Raw genomic sequence first — 18,857 nt, forward strand, 5'->3', positions numbered from 1 at the left:
AATCAGGATATGTTTTGATTCCACTGGTGTATTATACATCAAACAGTACCGACCGTGACCGGGAGTTCCTAGGGGGTGGCACTCAATTGGCCGAGCACCGCCCAGGGCGAGGGAGGGCTAGGTCGGCCAGGGTGTCCTCAGCTCACTGCGCACCAGTGACCCCTGTGGTCTGGCCGGACACCTGCGGGCTTGCCTGTAAGCTGCGTCGTCCTCCGACGTTGTAGCTCTGAGGGGCTGCATGGTTAGTCTGCAGTGTGTAAAGAAGCTGATGGCACACGCGTCGATGGACAGCATGTGTTTGTCTTCGCCGCTCCCAAGTCAGCGCAGGGGTGGTATCAGTGAGCTGAGCCTAAAAATAATTGGACACGACTAAATTGGGGAGAAAATAATAAAAAAATAAATAAAAAATTGTCGATGAATAAATTTTAAAAAAGTACCAAGTTTTTTTTTTTTTTACATATTTATTAAATCATGTACATTAAAGGAAAAATAATTCACATTTAATGCACACCATTACAGAAACACCATGTTTTATTGGAGAAATATTTTAATTAAACCATGACAATGTGGTGATGATAGACTTTAGATATAGGATTATAATTTCTGTGATGGTAATTATTATCAACACAGAGATCCTGACTATAAATCAAGATGACTTAACTTTGTTTTAGCAAACTATTTAATCTGGGGGAAAAAAGAGGAGTAGCAAACCTATTTTGGACAGCAGCAGATCACAAAGTACTTGGCCATTTTGTGCTGTCTTTGTCAGTTTCATAGTCCCCTTATGTTAATACAACTTAACTGGTTATTCAAAAATACAAAAAGATAAGGGGTAGCGACATTTGTACTGTTCAGCAAAAACAGACAACGTAATGAAGGAGCAAATGGGAGCAGGTCTGTCAAAACAGTTCCCCTTGATTGCTGGGGACTTCCTACAGTGCTGTGCTCACAAGCACCCCCTGCTGGGAACAGGCTGGCAGTACAGAAACTGCTCTGGGGTTCATCAAGAGCAGAACCTTCATCAGCAGGATCACCCTTCAAAGTGTCTGCTTGTTTATGCCCGATTCAGGTTTTTCTTTTAAAGGTACCTGAAACCAAGTTAGTGCTATGTGCTCTCCAAACTCTCCGCACATGTGGAAGTCTCTAGACAGGAGTCATTTTGAAGCTCCACAGTGTCAGCATACCAATACAGAGCTGTGTAGTGGCTTCAAACACTGCATCTGAGGAATGGATTCCCAGTTCAACGTTGCTCAGATCTCTGCTTCATTTCATAATGGGATCAGTGGATGAACTGCTACATGAGTCACCATTGCCTGTTTTGGATACTTCATCTAAAAGGAACATACAAAAGTTATTCCTGCCAACAATCTAGAGATTTGTTTTAAAATTAATATTATTGTTTTTATTTTATTTATTTTTTTAAGTCAGACAGACCAACCTTTCACAGAACAAATCAACTAACAAATAGTAATCAAAGTTATAAATGTCATCCTACTTAAGGGTGTGTGTATCTAAATATAACAATACTACACTAACTAATGTCTCATGAACTGAAGAATTCCTTTCCACAGGTGAGGTAAGCCTGATTTCCCTTTGGCAACTACCACCAATACATTCTAAAACCAAAGAGGTTGACAACAACAACTCTGTCATATTATTCCACTTCATTGTGAGCCGCTTACATTATAAGATATATATACCCAATTTCTGATTAAAAAGACTGTAGTGGTCTCTTAATGCAACCAAGGGGTGAACCTTAAAAGGGCCCTGGTTTGACTGCAGAGCTCCTCTAAGCTGTGTCCCATTACTGAAGTAAATGTCCTAATTTGTAACTCACCCTTGTCTTTCTTCTCCTGGTTTTCCTCTGCTGCCGTTTTGTCCGCCCTGAAGAAAATCCTGGCGCTGCTTAGTGAGAAGTAAAGCAGCTCAAATTCCTGAAAATAAAAGAAAGCAGTTTAGATCTGTAAAATCTGTTTGGCAAAACGTGATTAGCAGACAAATGCCCTTCAACCAAGCGCATTTATCAATTAACTTCTGTAATCCAGGCAGCACAGGATTACAACCACTGAGCTACTTTAGCCCACTTTTTTATAAAGGGAAAGTTTTTATTTCTACCTGTAAGGAGACATCAAGTCTCTTCTGTGTGAGGTTCATGGTTTGCATCAGTTTATCATCCTGACTGGTGGCCTGGACATTCTGCTCCTTGACCACAGCCTTCATCTCACGTAAATACTTCTCCCGGACAGCTTGCAACCAATGCAGGGAGTCAAACTCCTGGTACTGATCCAGCAGCTTCAGTATGTAGGCAACACCTGCAACGAGCACACAGGTATAAGAAAAGATGAGGCCTGCACTAGGTCAAGTAATACATCATTTCAGTCTGCAGTAACTGATCTCTTAAGCAGCTACAGCCCCTGCAACAACAGGAACAATGATTATCAGACTATTGTAATGCTGCATCTAGTACAGCCTCAGTTTAGTCCTGTCATACCCAGGAAAACTCAGGATTTCTACAAACTCACCCATAGCAAAACCATCATCTGTGAAGGCAGCTCCTACTTTATTCTTTTTGTTCAGCTTCTCCTTGCAGCTAATGGAATGTTCTGCAAAGTTAACAGTCTGAAAGAAACACAAAGTAACCGATTTCATAAGTGACTGCACTGGACTAGCAAAAAGATTAACTCAAGCCTTGGGTCACATATTTTATAAAAGCACACTACTAAAGTTGCATCACAGTTTAGTACTTTCTTTCCCTCAAACACCAACCCACACCCCTAAATGTGACAGTAAAAGTGCAAAAGAAAGTCCTACCTAGAGAAGCATAAAGAGATATTCCCACCCAAGCCCAGCAATTAAAGTTCAGTAGTACAGGCATGTTCTTACCAAGGGAGGGACAATCATATAGAAGTTTGGTCCTTGGTTTCCCTGAAGAATCGAATGTCCTTGATTAGCCTCGACTTGATGTGCTCATCGTACATGAACTGGCTGAATATGTAAAACTTCTTGTGCAGGAACTGGTAGGTGAAATTGACCTGTTGAGAGGATTTCAAGAGCAGTTCACAAGCTTGATCACTGTACTCAAGGTGTGCACACATCCAAATTCACAAGCTTTGAACAGCAAATACACATAGCCTCCCTACAACAGCCCCTTACCGTTGTGTTCATGATCCCCGTGCCGTGTGTTCGGATGGAGTTGGCAATGTGCCGGATGTTGATGGTGTTGAGATGCTTGTTATTGCTTGTCCTTTCGATGAAGATCTGTGAATAAGAATTAAAAAAGCATCAATTTAATGAGGCCATATAATACAAAACATAAAATTTAAATGAAAAAAAAACTCACCTGGTTGTTGAGGTTATAAAGATAGCGTGACACAAAGACATGGATGTTTCTCATGATCTCCAGCACATCCAAACCCTGAAACAAGTGTAATAGCTGTTATCTATCCCATTACTTGAACTGAACTGAACAGAACACACAAGTCTGGGTGTTCTAGCACAACACCTTATTGCACTGAAGTAACTACAGCGATATATGAAGTATTATCACAGTCAATAACCAGTTATGTGTCACCCATTGTTGCAAATTAAGGTCTGGTTAAATGAGTGACAGCTATCTTGATGCATGTACTGATGTCTGCTATGACATACATAAGTGTGCGACAGATAACACTATGTAACACAATTTTTGTTCCTGGGTAGTAAGTGTTATTTCCTAATTGCTTATGCCTCAAAAGTATAGAAAATGGCTATTATTCCCCACAAACTTTGCTTTTGTGACCAGGGCAGTGATATTTTGAAATGTACCTATTTCCAATGAGAAAACGGTCTTTTCGTTCACATAAAGTCAGAAAAAAACAACATATGAATCCAAAGTAACATGTATTTATACTAAAGCAATACAAAAATGACTACAAAAGATTTAGAAGTGAGTAGTTTTTTGAGATTTACGATTATACTTTAAATTACTTTCACGAATCAGCCCCCAAATGTAGTCTCCCATCATGTTCTCGTTATACAGTCCTTGGTAGCGGCGTTCAAAGTCCAGTATATCCTGGTGGAAGCGCTCGCCTTGCTCCTCCGAGTACGCTCCCATGTTCTCCTTGAATTTATCAAGATGAGCATCAAGGATATGGACTTTAAGGGACATCCTACAGCCCATTGTTCCGTAGTTCTTCACCAGAGACTCAACCAGCTCCACAGTTTTCGGCCTTGTGATTGCCCAGGAAGCCCCGAACCACTGAGACAAAGCTGTTCCAAGCCGCTTTCTCCTTACTAGTGAGCTTCTTGGGGAATTCACTGCACTCCAGGATCATCTTTACCTGTGGTCCGACGAAGACACCGGCTTTGACCTTTGCCTCAGACAGCTTAGGGAAGAAGTCTTGAAGGTACTTGAAGGCTGCCGACTCCTTATCTAGAGCTCTGACAAATTGTTTCATAAGGCCCAATTTGATGTGCATTGGTGGCATCAGCACCTTCCGGGGGTCCACCAGTGGCTCCCACTTGACGTTGTTCCTCCCCACAGAGAACGCGGTATGCTGTGGCCAGTCCCGCCTGTGGTAGTGCGCCTTGGTGTCCCTGCTGTCCCAAAGGCAAAGATAGCAGGGAAACTTGGTAAAACCGCCTTGGAGACCCATCAGGAATGCCACCATTGCAGCCTCTTGATGCCATCTCAGAAAAATGCAGATATGTATCCACTTAGGCAGCTGGAACTAAACTGAACTGGTGGGCTTAAGGCCCCTGTATTTATACTACTATTTATATTACTGGAAAGTTCTAGAAAGTTCTAGAAGTTATTCCAAGTTTACTCAGCACTGAATCTATCTGGAATGTTCTGGAAAATAGGTAAATTTCAAAATACCACTGTCCTGGTCACAAAAGCAAAGTTTGTGGGGAATAATAGCCATTTTCTATACTTTTGAGGCATAAGCAATTAGGAAATAACACTTAATACCCAGGAACCCAAAAAAAAACAAAACAATTGTTACACGGTGTAATCAAGATATGGCTACATGAGTGTAGACTGCATTGAAACTGACAGCATGGTTTTGAAATCAACATTGCACAGAAAATCAGTTAATTTGAACCTTTAACTTTACATGTCACCCCCTATGCAGTCCCAATTCAGCTTCTCCCTCCTCCACCCACCTGCTCCAGGGTCTGGCTGGGGAGGTGTGCCTCAGTCATCATGAGCCCATAGCGCTGGGTGGCCAGGTTCCTCATCTCGCTGTAGGTGGCCCAGTCGTGTAGAGCCACTGTAGTCAGGTTGTAGAACGTCTTGTCCAGGTAATGCATCACATATGCTGCAACTGACACATGAAGAATAATAAAAGTTTGCTAACTTCTTAGGGCAAAAAAACATTTAATCTTTCAGTTTTATTGCCAGTAGTTATCTGAATTATAACAGCAGTTATCTGAATTATATTGGGCTGAGACACAACAGAGCTAGTTTCCTGTAATACTGGGTTGTAGGTGAGGAGTACCTTTGATGTCGATAAAGCAGCTGAAGAATCGGATTGGCTTGAGATAGAAGAAGTGAGCCAGGTCTTTCATTCCCACCTTGAAGGGGTTCCTGTCATCCAGCTTCAGGTGAGTGTGCACAGAGAGACGGAGGTCTTTCTCAATCTCCTTGCACAGCTTGTCCAGTAGGTGCTGTAATGCAGGAGAAGAACACGACATATCTTTAGAACACTTCCGGTAGGAAGAAAACATACCCTCATTAGTTCCTCTAGTGCATGGGTGGGCAATTCCAGTCCTGGAGGGCTGGTGTCCCCCCTGCTTTTTGTTCCAACTGTACCCTAAATTACTTAACTGAACCAATTAAGTGCTTATCAGAAGCTTAACTGGTCAGTTGGAACAAACACCAGGAGGGACACCCTCCAGGACCGGAATTGCCCACCCCTGCTCTAGTGGATACCAACAGCAAATTGCAAAAAACCATTTCACAACCGATACTACAATCTGTTTTACCTGTCCAATGACTTTCAAACTGCTACAGATGTTTGTTTGTTGCTAAGATCAATATAATAAAGGCATACTCAATACTATACAATACTTTTTTTTTCTTTCTTATTAGACATTTTAGTAGTATTGTTTCTTTCATTTTGTGCATTTTTAGATAGCTAGATGTGCAGATCACTCTGGGTGGATTTTGCAGGAATACAAACCAATAAATACATCTAGAGCAGGGCTACTCAATCCTGGTCCTGGAGGGCAGCTGTCCCTCCTGGTTTTTGTTCCAACTGTACACTAAATTGATTAATTAGACCAATTACGCTTCAAATAAGCACTTAATTGGTCCAATTAAGTAATTTAGGGTACAGTTGGAACAAAATCCAGGAGGGATAGCGTCCCTCCAGGACCTGGATTGAGTAGCCCTGCTCTAGATGTATTTATTGGTTTGTATTCCTGCAAGATCCATCCAGAGTGATCTGCACATCTAGCTATCTAAAAATGCACAAAATGAAAGAAACAATACTACTAAAATGTCTAATGACAGAAAAAAAAAGTTCAGTCAACTTTACGCAGTGTGTGGGCTACACACAGTAGTAGAGGCGTGTGCTTTATTGTTGTTCTCGTTACCTCCTTGAAGACATCCATGATCTCCAGGTTGTAGTTCTCCAAAAGCTGCTCGCAGGACTCCAGGTGTTTGGCGTGTAGCATCGCAGGAACACAGTCCCTGAAGGCACTGAACATATACTGGCTAAAACAGAAACAGAACCGAGTCCTGGATTAGCTGCACACCGCCACTCCACTATTAGTTAAACACTGCTTTATGGCCTGAGGCCTATTTCACAAGGCATTTCTATGTGTCAATCTGCTCTATCTATAGGATTGAAATTAATTGATAGCGAGCTACAAGCAATGAGTTTTATTTCCTGACTAAATCATATGGTTTTACTTTTTAAAGGAATAGGAAACTTACATGTATCCTAGCTGCATCCACTGCATGGTCATAAACATCATCCAGGTAAATGGGGAACACTGCCCGGTGCCAATACAGGAAGCTGCAGTCACACTGAATCTTAACTCTGAATGGGAAAAGAACAGGAGGTTGCTGAACATTCACAGGTGAATCCATGATACTGTAGACACATACACAACAAGGTAGAAATTACCTCTCTCTCAGCTCACTAATTAGGTCCAGCTTCTTCAGGACCAACTGCAGGGGGAGCAGTTCTTCGTCTTTAAAAGTCTTCTATTGAGTTGAAGGAAAAGCACAGATTTCAGTTTTTAAAAGTTTCTCATTGTTTTCTTTAATTATTGTATAATTCTTAAAAAAAAAAAAATATATATATATATATATATATATATATATACACACACACACACACACACACACACACACACACACACACACACACACATATATATAGTATATATGTGCTGTAACAATGTCAACAACAACACCACAACACAAGCACCACAAACAAATGCTGTGCTTTTATTATTTTTGATAAGCATCTGGAGTTAAAACATCTTGTTTTCAAAAGCGTTCCCAGGTTCTTGTCAAGAAAATTGGTCTCTACTGTACCAAAGTCATGAGTTCCGCTCACTCACCATCTGAGTGCCCACGCTAAGTGCCAATGACACAACCAGCCTCCTCTCTTTGGTGCTCGGGCCATTGAGTGCGTTCTCTGCCAACACCAGTGCCGACAGTACGTCCAGCCGCTGCTCACTGTACTTCTTATCAGAGATCACTCTTTTCTGGAAACAGAAAGGAAACACATGGGCAACATTAGACAGGGTGTCCCAGAAGTCCAGCAATATTGTTCATCCGTTTCTTTCAGGTGCGAAATATCTTTTAAGCAAAGAAGAACAGGGTGTGGCCAACAGGGTGTGGCCATCCAATTTAACAAAGTACATCCTAATCAGCAGAACACCCTGTTTGTATCAATCTATTTATCAGAATATTGTGCACTTTATTAAATCAGTCTTGCAGTAATAAATTGTTCTGGTGCAATACTGACATACTTCATATTACACTTTAAATCATAACAAATAATTCTGTAAAAGCCTCTGGTATGTACCAATAATCTAGCAACGTACAAGTGTAGTCATACAGCTAATCTGACACCCCAATTAGCACTAATCCTGGAGTACTTAACCTTAATCACACTTGCTATTATTAGTATTGTATGGATCTAGCTGGTCAGAGTGTAGAAAAGTGCATCATTTTTATATTATGGCTAAATTCCCATTAAGGCTATTGTTTATCTTTCTAACATTCAAACATAACAGATATTGCATAGATATACTTGGTAAAATCTTGTCCCCATATTGTCCCATCATGCTGCACTAACTGATGATTCAGAATCTGGGACTCCATTGCTCATTCCTTTCCACCACCCCCTTATTCCCCTCTAGGGCACTTGCTGTTGTGAAGTCTGCTGCCCTCCCGCAGACACACCTTGGCTGTGGTGATGGAGTTGAGGGCCTGGTACTGAAGGTGCTGGGTGATGTGGGACACAGAATCTGCAACCACCATCGCCCGCCGGTGAAAAGTGTTTCTCCACAGCCTGAGGAAACATTGACCAAGAAAACTGCTTTACACTGCGATTTAAAAACCACTTTGATATTTTTAACATATTTTCTAAAATATAGTCTGATTTTGGATGACTGGGTCAAATTTTTTCACGTCAATCCTAAACACCAAACCGAGTTACTATCTATATTTGGCAGTATGTCTTGCTACACCCACACATTATTCAAACCTGTAACCTTCTGGTCCTAAAGGGCAGATGCAACCTGCTTTGCCACCAGCCCCCTAGCAATGAAGACAAGAATCAAGTGTGTTATCCACCAGGAGTGAATGATTCCTGCGTAGAATAAACAAAAATCAAGAGAGACAGATAAAGAAATACCTTTAGCAGCTCCACCAGCCTGCACAAAGCCTTCACTGAAGTTTTAGTCATGGGCTTCTGCATGGACATGTAGAGATTAAATAGTGGTTTTGATGATGGTGCTGATGCTGTATGCATAAAGGACACCCTGGGACACAAAATATGGTGTTCATAAAAGAAAGAATAGCACACACCTGCATAAGATAACCATATCTCATGTTTAGGCATTTAGAACCATGGGGAATATATTATTATTTAAGGAAAATATATCTATTGTGCAGATTATCACTAACTATACTGAGCAGTATCATATGTTTCCTATTAAGAGTCACTTGTCCCTCTGTATTTAAAACAGTATCACAAACATCATTTTTTATTTAATATGTTTGTGCTTGTAACTTTGAGCTCTCAAGTACTGCCCGTATGTTTCAATCACCTGTATAAAAAGGTACATCTGTTGCTCAGATCTTCAGCAAATTTATCAGTCCTCTTCTCTTTGGCCAAAATGGACTCCATTTTCATCATCCAGGATGTTACAAACATGTAGTAAGACTGCACATCCCTGCAGAGAGGAACCAGGAGCAGCACGGATTTAAAAACAAGATTATTTTATAAAATCCCACAATTTACAAATAAAAACACAACATGTGGTAAATATATACAGTCAAAAGTTTACATACCCCAATGGAAATTTATAATTTCTAGAAAGTCTGGTGAGGCGTACAAAGAAAAAAACACCATACCTACTGTCAAGCGTGTCGGTGGTAATATCCTTCTATGGGCTATGGATTTCATAGCATACCAAAAGATACTGGCCAATCATCTGAAACCCTCCACTACAAAACTTGGTTTAAAGCGCAACTGGACATTCCAACACGTCAACGATCCAAAGCACACATCAAAATCTACTTCAGAATGGTTAAAGAAGAATAAAATCAAGGTTCTGGAATGGCCTAGTCAAAGTCCCGATCTAAATCCAATTGAGAATCTTTGGTATGAGTTGAAGAAGGCTGTGCACAAGAGAAGTCCTTGGAATTTGAATGAACTGGAAAATTTTGCATTGAAGAATGGTCAAAAATTAAAGAATCATGCCAAAAGCTCACTGACAAATATCCTAATTGTTTAAAAGAGGTTACTATTGCTAAAAGTGCCTCAACTGTCAGGGTATGAATACTTTTGAATTAGCATTTTTGGTGCTGAAATAAATAATTGTAGAATCTATTTCTTGTAACTTTTTTCCTCATCCACAAAAGCAAAACTTTTGCTACAAAATATTTTTCCTATAATTATTTGTTTGAGAAGAATATATATCTTTATATTATATATATATATATATATAGATAGATAGATATATATAATACATACATATATATATATACATATATACATATATACATAATTTTAAAATGCAGGGCTCCGAGTTGAGTTTGAAAAAAAACCCCACAAATTCAGCCAAACTGAACAGATCCAGAACAACATTATTTTGTTGTCAAAAAAAGTAGAAGTGCCAAACAGTTCTAAATGACAAGTCTAATCTCATTTGTTGAATCAGTGAGTTAGAGACAGGATTATTGTAATAGATCAACCCAGGGCTCAGTGGTAGCCCCAGATTCCTCAACACCCACATAGAGAGAAAGAGAGACCCACTTGATCAGCATCTGGGCTTTCTGCTGCCGGAAGCTGTCCCTCTGGGCCTGGATGCCCTGCAGACTCTTCTTGTCCAGCACTTTGGCGGCAGCAGGAACCTTCGCCACCAGGAACGCGTCTGCGAACCACATGATGTTGCCGGTCAGGGTGACAGCTGGAACCTGCAGGGAGAGAAGAGGAGACTGTGGTTACTGTTCAACTTTTTATAAGCTGGCTCGAACTCAAAGGCTACAAAATGTTTTGAATTCAGATAACAAAATACTAGCATATTTCCCTTATTCGTTTTAAACTTATACAAAATTGTATTCTTTTAAATCTCAAAGTCAGGACACAGTCTTTTTTTATGTCAACACACAACAAAAATACATGAAAGTGTTCAGCATAAATAAATGCAAACGTAAATATGTCCATTAATTCATTACTTAAGAGTTTCACCTTTTTACAGACATCCAATAGTGATCTAAAGAGCTTCTTATCAACAGTCCTGAAGATGTGGAAATGTAGAACAAAGAGACCACAGACCCCTATGTATTTATCCCTCTGGTCGATTTCTGCAGGCTCTCCTGAAACCACAAACCATGCTTACAACCTGCCAGTGTAAACATGCTTCAGAAAACTCCCACAAATAATCAATTATCGCCATTCATATGAAACGATCAAATTAAGCATTTTATCCAGTATAAAAGGAGACACTGGACTACATTGCAAGATACGGTGTTGTTAAGACAGGAACATGCTATCATTAGTTAAAAGCGATTAGCAGCATTTTCCCATCTGTACAACATTAAAACATTTTTTTTATTTCTAATTGTAGCACCTGGTGATCGCTAAACTGAACACAGATACCATGATAGGGTACAAATATGTATTCACATGAATCAATGCTGCTGCTAGTCGCATCCACCTTCATTGAACAATACAAATTAATGTTTGTTGAACGACTACGATAATTTAAAAAAATGGTGGTGTACTTATAGCCACGTTTTTGGTTTGTTTAAATGCACCTTTACTTACACAGACGTGCACCCTTGAATGAGGGCGCATATGGTATATCCAGAGGACAGCTATCCAAAATGATGAGCAGTCACTTCTGATTAAATAACATACCTAGTTTAGATTCCACATTGGTGAAAATGGTGCGAATGTTAAGAGCAAACTCCTCAGCAAAAGTGCTGTTTTTGGAGACGGACACACCCTCAACCAGAGCGTCAAACTGCTGCTCCACACAGGCCTGACAGAGAAAACAAGAAACAATTAGCATGTTCACATTCCACTGCAGTTAAGCACTTTAACCACAGAGTCACATGAGCACTATGCCCTCTGAGTGACTCTGAGCCACCGCCTATAGCCCAGTATTCTAACCCCTGGGCTTATTCATGTTTTATAATCACTTAACAGCTATGACAGAGTAATAAAGGGAAACAAATGTTTCAAAACTGCCATTTCATAAGTATCACCTAAAAAAGTAAGACACTGATTCTCTTCTGACCTGAAATATCATTCCATCCAGTATATGCCCCTCCAGTTTTAACAGCAGCTTCTCAAAGGGCTTCAATTTCTCCTCTTGGATGGAAAATTTGGAGGGGCTATGATACACAGATTTCAGTAACCTGGACAGAGAGAGAAAGTCTTAAAATCAATGGTTGGGGTTCAGCAAGCACATACGTAACTGAAATTCATACACACAGAGATAGGCCTCTTCTGATATTGCTGCTTACAGTTTGTCAATAAGGGTAGATACTTGTTGATAGTCACCTCACCTTTTGTACATGGTCCAGTGGTCCTGAAGAGCTGCATGGTTTTCAATGATCTCATCCAGAGTCAGGATCACGCTCAACAGCTCCCCCAGGTGTTCAAATACTGTCTGTGTGACACATTGACAAAGGACAACATTGTGTACAGGCTTTCCACAAATGTTTTGGTAAAGAATTTAACAAGGAGCAAAGAAAACTATGTTGAACCAGCTGGGGGGTTCTATGGCTTGACATTGCCAATCCTAAACAATATTTTGAAACTGGAAACAAAACAATGTATACAAAAATTAATAAAAGCATGTGTTTATTTGGAAAATCATACAGCAGTTACCTGGACTATAATAAAAATTATGAAACCACCAGGGCTCTACCTGAAAATGAACTCCTGAGGACTATAATTTTAGTTGCACTCCTATAATAAAAAAGCAGAAAGAAAAATCACCAAAATAAACTATTATGGTATTTTAATTGACAACACCAAATATATTCATACATCACAACATTAAGATTAACTTGTATTATTATTATTATTATTATTATATTATTTATTATTATTATTATATATTAATCATCATCATCATCATCTTTAAATAAAATGTGAAACTTTACTTATTGCTGCTGTAAAGGGAAGCCAGTTGATGCACCACATTGACCACCACTTCAGAACATCTTGTTACAAAGCAGGAGAGCTCCTGCAGGGGAAAGCATGTAAAATTCTGAATTGAATCAGAGTCAGTACATAAAAACAGCAGACTCACCCTAGGATTTAATTTTAACTATGGCTTTAATTTTAACTATGGCTCTTATAGCAAATCAAAGTGCAAATAAAAAACTATGATTACTGTGTGCAATTATTTAATTCAACACTGCATGCCAAAACGCTATGAATGGGATTACTGTACCTGTAAAAAGGAAACAAACCTCCCCGTCTGAATCTGGGATTCCCCCTCCACAACACTAGTGTGAGAAGCTAGAAGACACCAAGAAAAGAAAGGGCTTTAAAATATATCAATGGATCCGACTCTCAACACTAGAACTCAGACTCATGATTCAAGGAAAGTCATTATTGACAGGGGTTATACTTTTAAATAACAGCTTTATTCCGGCTTTCATGTTGCACATATACACAAAGTGTAGTTGGAAATCAGGTCCTATTTTATAATTCTCTTACAAAACATCACAAAATTTACATTTTAATTGAATAAACTTATAAAAATGACTTTGATTTTCCTGATCACTGTAAGAAGGAACCCTTGATTTATAATAGCTACACAACGTTAATGAAGGGATCTGTCCGGTTAACTTGGGTTTCTACCTGCCATTCCAGGGGGTATAAATCTGCCCTTTTCAGGTTTACCCCAAAAATCTGAACCCCAGTTGTGGATGTTTTAAGGTAATGCACATGCAGGACAAAACGAGCACTAACCTCCTTCCCCATAATACAGAAGGCCAGTGTAAAATTTGGTTTCTGCCTGGAAAGAGAGAACATACAGTATATTTTCTAATAGGGTGGGACTACCATATAGTACTGTAACCAAGCAGTGATCTCCTCTTGCTGTCCAACCCCACCCCATTGGAGGCTTTAAAATCTACATTATGTCCTTAATTATTCAATTCAACTAAATGAACAGGGCAAGCCCTAACACACCAATAGCTAAGCCTTTAATTATCCCTTTAAACCTGGAATTGCAAAGCACTTCAGGACTGGAGTTGCCTGCCCCAGTCTAAACACTGGCAGACCTAAATACCGCTACTCTTTAACTCAATATAAATCCAGCAGTTTTTTTCCCTAGGGGTGACACTTAAAGACCCACTTATTAAAATAACTAAATACAATGCAAATAGAGTGAAATAAGGCTGCAAATGACCTGACCATTTCTACCATAATTGAGGTGGAAGGTTGCTCAGCTGCACAGTTTTAACCAGGCATTCGGTGACCCTGATGAAAATATTAGAGTGCATCACTGTTCACAGCCCAAAGTGCTGATGTAAGGGAGTTCCACCACAGGCCATTCAGCAGAGAACTAGTAAAACAGGTTGCTCCCAAAGTTGGCAGTCTGATAACTTGTTTCAGCCCTCCACATACCCTGACACACAAAAACAGGTAAGCACTGCTGCTGAAAGCAAGAGAAGAAGGTATAGCCTACACTGAGTACCATCGAGCAGCAGCATATACCTTTGGCTTCTTTGGATTTGATCATGTTCAGTTGAGAGAATATATATATATATATATATATATATATATATATATATATATATATATCTTACAAGCTCTCTTACCTCATGTTTCAACTTCTTGATCTCACAGCAAAGAGCAGCATAAACTGTGATAACCTTGTTAAGAACCTGTGGAGATAGACCAAATATTGATTATTGAACAAAATAAAGATATTGCCAAAAGCTAAAAATATAATTAGCACTGAAGTAGTTCAATACATGCTTACAATTCCATGAACATTCATAACAGATTTACTTGTAATGGATACCTATTGATATGATTAAGTGAAATAAAAAAAACAACATAAATAAAAAAAAAAAGATTATAGCAATGAGGCCTCTACTGTCTGATCTTACAACTTACGACCTTGTACCTTCACACTTGGCAGCTGCTAACTAGATACAAACATGACCCTATTAAAAAAGGAGTTATTACCAGATTATCTGAGTACACACAAAAAAAAAGTGCTACTGTTCAGCATCAGTTTGAGCTGTCAAAACGCGTGTGCTGGAATACAGGTAAACCAGAGCCACAGACAATCTGTATGAACTGTAGCCTAATGCTTTGAAATCCATATTTTACATACAAGGGGAAGGAAAGGGTTAAACTACCACTGCATTACCTTGTTTTCTGTCTTAATGAGTTCAAGCAGAGATGACTGTTCATAAGGTAGAAGCTGTAAAGAAAAAAGTAGTTCATATTTATCATCAGCTTCCTGTATTCTTAAAACTTTTTTGTTTGCATTGGAAGTAGCTTTAAAAAAAAAAAAAAAAAAAACATATTAAGCATTCTGATTCAACACCACTGAGGTGTGCATGCTGTGCAACTTGGTCCCACTACATTCCACAGTTCAGAACTTCAACCTACAGTACAACCAGAACCGCACTGCTCTAATGCTGACTTGCTTTATCAGTCAGCCATTCTAAATTGCTTTGTCAAAACTGTCTGAGCAAACCAGACACTGGTACTGTTAACACTCACAGTTACTGACAGAGAAAAATGGGCCTTTCAACTCTTGTGGCTGACACGTCCAGATACTATAGAATAAGACCTGCATCTCAATTCGGCTTTCTCCGCTATCCGCTATATAGGTCTATTTCTTAGCTCACCCCCCCAAATAAGCTCCTTCTGTACCTGGAGTGCTATAGGATCGAGAGTAAAATCCCAGACATCTCCAATGGATTCATCCAGTGCATCTTCAATCCCTTTCAGCTGAGATGTGTACTCCTCCAAGAACTTGCCATAGTTCTTCAACTGCACCTCAGCATGGATTTCTAAGAATCAAAAACAAAGCAATTTATCAACGGCATTACAAAACCCTCCTCTCCCCATGGGAACTAAGCATAAAGTGTCAAGTATGCTGTGGACAATAATTCATATCTTCGATATTAGATGCTTTACAAGAATCTGTGCTCAACTACCGTGTCGCTATAGTATTTTCCAGTATTGTTAAAATCAGATGTACCGTCTTATTTCCATTGGGTGATCCTGATTCTGGGGATGCAGAGATCAAGTTATAAGTGGGCGATTTAATGATGTACAGTGCCTGTACTGGCGTATTTTACATGAAATATTTTGCTGTGACCCCATAATTGCAATGCGTGTAGTATGTGGGTATGCATTTTTGTTTCTGTTTTTCTATGCTACATTGTTTATAATACTAGTGATAACTGGGCCTCAACTCGATAAAGATTAATAAGTAGACCCTGGAGCCGCCACCACTAGTCATATTTGTCCTAACATTTTAACTGTGCATCATTTCATTTTGCTGCTTGTTGGCAACTCTCCACTCAGCTTCTGCTGTATAAATACATGCATATTATTAATTAACAGAACTTACAGGGATTTTTATGGGATTCCTAACATAAACACAGACATATATATATATATATATATATATATATACACACACACACACACACACACACACACACACACACACACACACACACACACAAACACACACTGCACGTTTTGTGCCATACTGATTTCACAATGTGCGATTGTTTCCCTAAGGATAGTTACCTGAAGCAATGTAGAAGCAATCTCCATAGACTGTTGTTTAGCAGTGTGAAGGAGAATGCTGTATGCTACTGGAATTAATAACAGGTTAATAGACTTTGAGGGTCTGTTTCTCAATTCTTGATCTTTATTCATGTTTTGACATAGTCTGTCAGGGTTTGCACTCCAGTTGTGACTGCAACAGTCAGTCAGACAGTGCTACATTTGTTATTGTTTTTTTAATCTTTCCTATTGAATTTGAATGTTGCAAAGAAAAAGCTACTTATTGGTTTTCTGTTGTGATAGTTGTAAGTCAACTTGGTTAAAGGCATCAGGTAATTGAATAAATAATAATAATTTTTACATAGCGCCTTTCATATTGGAGCACCATCACAAAGCACTTTATAGGATAGGAGACTAGGGTGTGTGAACTATGCATCTGCTGCAGAGTCACTTACAACAATGTCTCACCAGAAAGACAGAGCACAAGGAGGTTAAGTGACTTGCTCAGGGTCACACAATGAGTCAGTGGCTGAGCTGGGTTTTGAAGCGGGGACCTGCTGGTTACAAGCCCGTTTCTTTAACCACTGGACCACATAGCCTCCTATAATACTAATACAACATATATTCAGGCAACTTGTAAAGAAAATACAAACATTTTCTATAATTAAATACAATTTTGTATTAACTTGTGAATCAAGTTTCCTTTTTTTTCTACAGTGGTTGTGCACTACATAACATTGTACTGGCTCTGACCACTCTACTCCCTTTGCTCTACTAAAATACTTCATACTTTATATGCATTGTTTTGTTTAAAAGGTCTGTCAAAAATGTTCAGCTAATTTGAAATTGTATGTTTTTCAAAAATGTCAGATTAGCCAGTCATGTTAAACATTTGATCAGTCTGGACAAACATCAGTGAGGAGCTGATTGTTCTATTATTCATTATATGGCAAGTGGCATTTCTCTGCCTTAAAATGGTTTTTATATAATTGTAATCTCAAATCCTATTATCCCAGTCAGAACCAGAGTAGAAACAACACACAAGTCACTTTTTTTTAAACATCTTTTTGCTTTTTAAATCTAGGAATCTAGGAAAGAAATGCCCAAATGTTTGTCATGTAATAATTCTAGCTACAGGGTGAATATAGTGTACTCTGTAATATACTGTTCCCATCTCTGCCTTGCATTTTAAACATTCAAAACACTGTTCTCTCCTCCTGCACTTTATAGTTATCATTTAAATAGCTGGGGACTAGGAGTGGAGCCTTAGTCTGATATATAATGCCTTTCATGTGCTAGTCTTATGACTAAATAAATAAATAAAACATGACTTACCTTTTACAGTCTGCAGATTTGAGATCACTGTCACGGATGGTTATAGTGGAATGTAACAAGACTATTATACCAGAACAAACAACAAATGTTTGCAGATTTAGATCAATATATTATCACCCTAAGTCATGTAAACCTAAAGCCACACCCACCTATTTACCCCTAACTCAAACTTCCTTACCTCAAACCTTGATACCTTGATACATCAGGGAAAGGAACATTCTCAGCCTAAGGAAATCTTCTGTGTTTGGGGACAAACTGGTCATTTTGTATATTATGTTTGTGCACTTGAGCCAAAAATTGCAAGTAAATGACCTCAAGTTAGAGGGTTAGAGTGTTGGTTGGGAGTTCCTCTTCCAGACAAGAAGGTCCACTAGTCCAGAGGATTGGTGCACAACTAGGGTAGTCATTGTACTGTGGAAAAACGTTGCAACGAACTAGCCATAAGCATGAATGTGAATTAGCTGTGAAAAATGGCTTTTAATCAAAACACAATATGGACTAACTGACTGGTGGCACTTCCAAGATAATTATAATAATAAAATAAAAATAAAAATACCCATGGTCTAGGAAGTTAAACAGAATATACATTTTTAAATACATAACCAGAATTATTAAACAAGTAATCAATACAATTATTTTTTTTATTTGTGTAAAATGCATGATTGTGCTGTCAACTTGCTGAGCACACTGCTACAGTGTTGTACTTACAAAAAATGTGAATACAAAATATCAAAACTGGGTAGATTTAACTATTGAACTGTTTCTGACTGGGACAAAACATTAGGGCTGAAAACTGTGACCATGCCAGTTTTTTTTTTTTTTTCAGGTAACCCTAAATATGAACATACTGTCGCCTAATAATGAAATACAATAAGCACAAGGACTAGTTATTTTCCTGGGGTCAACAGCTCAGTGAAAGTGCTATTATCTAATCAGGATGCAGTCTAATCCGGATGCAGTGGGTGGTCTGCTTATATTTCAGAGAAAATATAGCGCATTCCTCTACCAATGCCAATCAGTTTTTGCATAAGCCCGGTCGAGCCTTTACCATTCCCACCT

At 39.0% G+C, this 18,857-nt stretch overlaps 1 pseudogene; it reads right to left on the reverse strand.

The window, feature by feature from the left end:
* Positions 1–511: 511 nt before the first annotated feature.
* Positions 512–18,061, reverse strand: LOC121317824 (annotated as a pseudogene).
* Between the last annotated feature and the right edge of the window lie 796 nt (positions 18,062–18,857).

The sequence above is a fragment of the Polyodon spathula genome, chromosome 7 (assembly GCF_017654505.1).
Source record: "Polyodon spathula isolate WHYD16114869_AA chromosome 7, ASM1765450v1, whole genome shotgun sequence".
NCBI classification, from domain to species: domain Eukaryota; kingdom Metazoa; phylum Chordata; class Actinopteri; order Acipenseriformes; family Polyodontidae; genus Polyodon; species Polyodon spathula.